Raw genomic sequence first — 6,175 nt, 5'->3', positions numbered from 1 at the left:
TTCCATAGGGATTTGGTAAGTAAGTTGAATACTTACATGTGTCTTGTTACCTCTCATATTTGTACCATATATTAGATCTAAAAACTAGAAAAATATAGACAAATGTGGAATTATTTTGAGTTTGTGGGAAACCTATGATCTAAATGATCCTCTAGAGAAGTTTAACTTCTTGTGGGTATCACCTAAAAATTAACTCTCTTCATAAGGAAAAGGTTAAGGAAAAACTTGAAACAACCTAAAATAACTTAAATGACAAGCTATGACTGTAAATATTCTAAAGAAAAGGTGATGCACCAAAATACTAAAGGTTTCATAATACAAATAAAAATCTTGAATAACATCCACATGCATTCATAATATTACACAACCCAAAACTTCATGTTTGTGCATAATTATTTTACAAAAAGGCCTAAAATTTTATATATTCAAAAATGAAATATTAACTTTCTTTGTACCAAACTAATATAAATCCTTATAACATTAATTGAGACCTGCAGAAAAACACTTTATAACCACAAAAGATGTATGTTCATAAGACAAAACTGAGAGTAAAAACAAGCTTTCACTAATAGTTTTGTCAAATCATATACTCAATCCATTGATTCTGCAATGGATGAGAAGGTCAAAATGTGTAGCAATGATCTCCAATATATTATTGTATCTTCCAAAAATGAGCTACAAGACTGATGCCAGTGTGAGTCAAGGACTACATAGAAACCATTGAGTCTCTTCAAATTGCTAAAAGCCAAATGTCCTAAAAAATGAGTAAGAAGCTCATTAAGTACAATCCCAAGCAATTAGGGTTGGATATAGGAAAATAGCCTCCAAAATAGGCCCCTCCACCCTAATTCAAAATCATTAAAAGTTCTCTCTAAATAACAACCAGCTAGACAAATCATCAAAACTGCCCCTCAAAAAGCTCTTACAGTCTATAAATGATCTCCAAAGCTCCAAGAAAAGTCAAAATTGACCCTTGAATCTTCTCCAAAATTCTTATATCCTCTCCTCATGTTTTCAAGCAATCTCAACCTCCAAGAAGTTCATAAAATCATTATTTCCCCCTTATCTCTTCAATGATTAAGTCTATGATCACATTGGAAAAAGAAGCTCTCTTCTATGTTAGCTAAAGATGCCAATAACCCCAACTTATATATATATATATATATATATGTATAACATAATAAATCATAGAGTTTATAAAAATACTCTAAATCCATTTTTAAAAAATGGTTTATAGTATAAAATAATTAACTATAAGTTGACAACCACTCAATGAATAATGATTAATTAAAACATTATTACATATTAGAGAATTAAATAGAAATAAATAGTACTGTTAATTACATAAATATTAGTAAATATTAAATTTACTAACACAAATCACAAAATTTAAAATTATCATCTATCCTACACTCTCCATACCTTGCATACATTTACTAAGGTTTAAAACTCATAATTTTCATTATATACTTGTGGGGCCTTTGGTAATAACTTGGCTTGCTTTTTGAGATTAAAATTTCCACAAAAATGTAGGCTCCTATGGAAATTTATAGGTTATACCATCTTACCCTAATTCAAACTTAACTCAACTCATTTTCATTTTGTTTGTAAAAAATGTTAGCATTGTTTTCTCTATGAACCCTAGTCATCATGGATGAATGCCTATGAAGAGATTTTGAAGGATTTTTTTGAGCTCTACAGAAGAAAAATAAATAATTTTGTAGCTAATAGTTAATTCTATCTTTGATTTCACCTTATCTTCTCTGGATCTATTTAATTGGTGAGCTTTTCCTCCATTTTTTGTCATTTCCTAAGCAAATTATAGAATTTTCTATGTAAAAGTTTTGAAAAATGATACAATTCTTCCATTTTTTTAAAAACCACGACCATGGTTTTTCCTGTTAGTTTTGATGACATTTGTTAATTTGAGTTACATACCTTGTATATTCTTTGTGTGTTTGATGTGCTCCTTCGTGGGTGTTCAGGGTTTTCAAAAAAAAGCTTGTAATTTTTGCTAGAGATCAATCTTTATGAGTTGTTCTTGATCTTCATTTTTCTTTTCTTTATTTGTCTTGTTTCTTTTGCATGTATGGAGTTACTTCTTTGGACATAGAAGTTATAACCACCAATTGTGAGGAGATACTTCTTATTAGTGTTTGGCTTCACCACTCTAGGAATTTGCATGGATTCTTCCTTGCTCAATAATATTTTGTGTGCTTTACTTATTAATTTCTTTGTGCATTATTCTTTTTGTAGGTATTAGGTAATGGCTTATAATGGGGATTTGTTGTCATCATCCCTAAAAGTGATTGGCATTTATTAGACTAAACTAATTTCCTCAACCTATTCATAAGCATTTCATATGTTATATATTGAGGTAAAACTCCCCTATGGTCCATCTTATCAAAGTCTTCATAAGTTGCATTTAGCTTGTTTAACTTGTAGAATTGATGAATCACCATTGTGCAAGTTGTAATATTGGGACCACAAACTCTAGTCCCCATATGCTTCATAACATACAATTCCAACTCAACTTAATTCCTCTCACATCATACCTTTATCAATAATTGGTAAATAAGCTTGTCTAGAACATATTCAGATGATAAGATTTTTGTGTAAAGATGCATACCCACATTAACTCTTCCATGCTTGGAGAAAATCAAAAGAAATAATTATATTTTATCATAGTAGGATGGAAGCATCTTTCCATCATTATTTTAAGTACTTTACTTGCACCAAATTGGTTATCCTTCTTGCACAATCCCTTAACCAATGAGTTATATGTTGAAATATTTGGCCTATAGGTAGATGCATTCATTTAATCTAAGATAAAAAATGCATTATGGAGTCTCCTAGTTTCTGAGAGGGTATCAATAATGGATTTTTATGTGATAAAATTAGGGTTAAAATCCTTTCCCATCATGATTTATAACAATTTGAGAGAATCTTTAATCATTCATATCTTCAAGTAGCCATCAATAAGAGTACTTTATGTCACAACACTTGGAGGAATACTAAGGGATACCATTTGATAAAAAAAAATTGTCTTCAAGCTTCCTAATTCTAAACCACCCATCAATGAGAATATTTTAGGTTACCATACAAACTTCCAACTTAGATCCCCTCTCCTCAAAATAGTAATTATTTGGGTTGTAACTAGTCCTTGCTCTCACTTTTGGTCAATCAAAACAAAAGAGGACTGAAACTTGTGCATCTTGGTTATAATATTGATCACTGAATTGTTAGTAGAGGAAGTGTGTTGGAAATCAACCCATTTCTATTTGATCTCCATTTGATGTCTTTTTTGGTTGTTTTTAATTTCCTTTCTATTGCTTGAACTATATGATTCATAAACTCCAATAAATTGATTACAAAAAAATGTATTTTTTTTTATTGTGCTTTCTATTTGATGTTTTAGCTTGTTCTTTTAAGAAACTTTGCATTGTTATTGGACTATTAACAAAAATTTTGCTACTATATCTAGCTGGTCACATTTACAGTTCAACTTATGACCTACTGAAATATACAAGATGCATTATTATTGGGGAATAGATTGTAGAGTATCCTCAAATTTGATTGCCAACTTATTAAATTTCTTGATTGTTATGTTGCTATACGCAACACTCCTTTGACAATATTTATTTTAATTATATATTGTCTTCAAGATCCTTGATATGGAATCTTTTTGTCCATTATGATATGGAATTATTATGTTATAGCAGTTGACTATCTTGTCATTTATTCTAAAATCAACTTTATCACTATGTATTCTCTAATAATAATAAAAACTTTTATCACATATTCACATTTTCTCATAGAATACTTCAGTCACAATGATTTCCATGTGTCTCAACTATCACCCTCTCTTCTTTTTTCAATATATAGTTGATTGTATTGAAGAGTAATATTGTTCCAATTATGGTTCAACTAAGCATGTTGAACTTTCTCCCTTTAATCTGCAACCCTTAAAATATTAGATTGCCCTTCTTGATTACAAAATTGTTCACTTCCCTTTTGCCTATGTGGCATTTCAATCATTGCACTTCCACTTGGAATATTGGTTAGCCTATGCTAATGAGAATTATATTATCCTATTTACAAATCCATTGGCTTCAAGATTTATTTTACTTCTTTTTACTTGTTGATGGTCACAATCTCTTGAACTCATTTTTTTACAACCTAAGTTGATCCCAAATTGTTTGTTGATTTATCACAAGGACGCATATCACTTCATCCTCAATATGTTGTTGATTTTATCATTTAATGAAAGTTGAACTAGTAATATGATGACCTAATTTGGAAACAATTCTAATTTTGCATGTGTTACTTCATTTTTCTGATTACATTTGATTCAATATCATATTGTTTCTATCAAACTATAAGGTTTCAACTTAGAATAAACTATCCCTTAAATAATTTGTTTATTTCCTTGATATGAATACATTTGAATGCAATAACAGATTTTATGCATTGTGATAACATGTCCGTTTAATATTATTCAAACATCCACCTAATATTTACCTGAATCTTGTCCCTCAATGGTATGTTGGGCTTGAACCCTTGTGGGAGGCACATTTACATCCACATACCACCGACAGACAAGAATATTGCATGAGAAAAAAACTAGTTAGAAAAAAAACATTCAAGTATAAATGCATGTATGGGTTATATATATGAAGTATATGAAGTCATTTCTTATATCCATTGGATTTAACCCCATTATGTTGTCACTTTCAAGACATATAACATCAAAGAAGTGAGGATGCAGGAGCAGTGGGGAAGTGAGAATGCAAGTTGTCAAAACTATCAATACAATAACTAGTCATTCAAGAAATAATTGGCCCTACTTCTCATTTATCCTTTTCTAGTTTTTACACACAGACATGCATGATTTGAATTCAAAATATGAATTCATTTCTAGCTAGTTTCATAGTGTGTGAAGGAAAATAATATTTTAATAAATATAAATATTACATTTGCATAAAAGAATCTTATAATGTCTCATTTTGTGTTGTGTTATTTCCATCATATAATGTAATTCTTTATTTGCCATTATGTCTAGTCAAAACTACTTCCTTATGATTAAAGCATTTGAATCTTTCTAGAAAATAAGAATGTACCCTATTTTAGGAAAGTACAGTGGATCTACCTAATTGAGGTTGCAGAGTAAAAATTAGGTAACATGTATTAGTTTTACATTCTTTATGTACCATCTTAAATGTGACAAACTCCAATTTAATGAAGTTTTAGCACATATTTAATGTGAGTTTATCATTCATTTGCATCTCTTCTCCTTTCTTCTCTTCCTTGTAGGTGGAACTAGGGTAAAACCTATTGGATCCTCTTTAAAGATCCTATTTTCATGGCATTAAGCTTGAGGTAGGATCTATCATCCTAGGTGCTCCCTTCCCTTCATCTATCCACTTAGAACCTACTCTTTGCATCGTAATGGCTATATCTTAGATTCTATACCTAATTCTAGAGATCCATGACCTATTTTGGGATCCTAAAGGTTCCAAGACTTGGTTGCCAGGGGCATAGTGCACCATTGACCAATCAAGGGTGTAATTTGCCCCTGATGGGCTAATTAGGGTTGTAGTGTGCCCTTAATTGGGCCCTATTTTGGGTCTCATATCTGGATACCTTTAGGGTGTTAACTATTAGCCCCAATTGATATTGTAATTGACATTGAGAGATTATTAGGTGCTGATGCTATGAATGTATGTAAAAGAGTCATATTAGTTGTTATATTAGCATTAATGTCAAAGTATTAATTAGCTAGATATTATGCTAACTCGAGAGAGTACCATATTATTTGATTAATGAAGAAGATTTGATTAATGAAGAGGATTTGATTGATGAAGAGTATTTGAAGAAAGTATGATCAAGTTAGAGTTGGTATGTAAGGTATTTAGTGGGTACTTAAATGAGCTAGACAATGACTATGTAATATTAGTTTTATTGTTGAGAAGGTCTATTGAGAGAGTCAAAGTTTGTTGCAAGATCAACAATGGAGAAAATTCAAGAAGGATATAAAAAAGGAAATTGAAGAAGGATAAGGATGGACACAAAGTTCTATGCAAAGTTATATTTTATATGTGTTTAAATTCATTGTATGAAGGAATTTAGTTGTAAACCTAAGATTGGTGATTCTAATTAAGAGATAAAAGATGGA

General features: G+C 30.4%; 1 pseudogene; it reads right to left on the bottom strand.

The window, feature by feature from the left end:
• Positions 1–2,028: 2,028 nt before the first annotated feature.
• On the bottom strand, positions 2,029–4,575 carry LOC149530436 (uncharacterized; annotated as a pseudogene).
• Positions 4,576–6,175: the final 1,600 nt, after the last annotated feature.

This window comes from Cupressus sempervirens, chromosome 11 (assembly GCF_028749045.1).
Source record: "Cupressus sempervirens isolate cs-2001-9-10 chromosome 11, ASM2874904v1, whole genome shotgun sequence".
NCBI classification, from domain to species: Eukaryota; Viridiplantae; Streptophyta; class Pinopsida; order Cupressales; family Cupressaceae; genus Cupressus; species Cupressus sempervirens.
The sequence above is the reverse complement of the archived record's forward strand: the minus strand, read 5'-3'. Positions and strand labels throughout refer to the sequence as shown.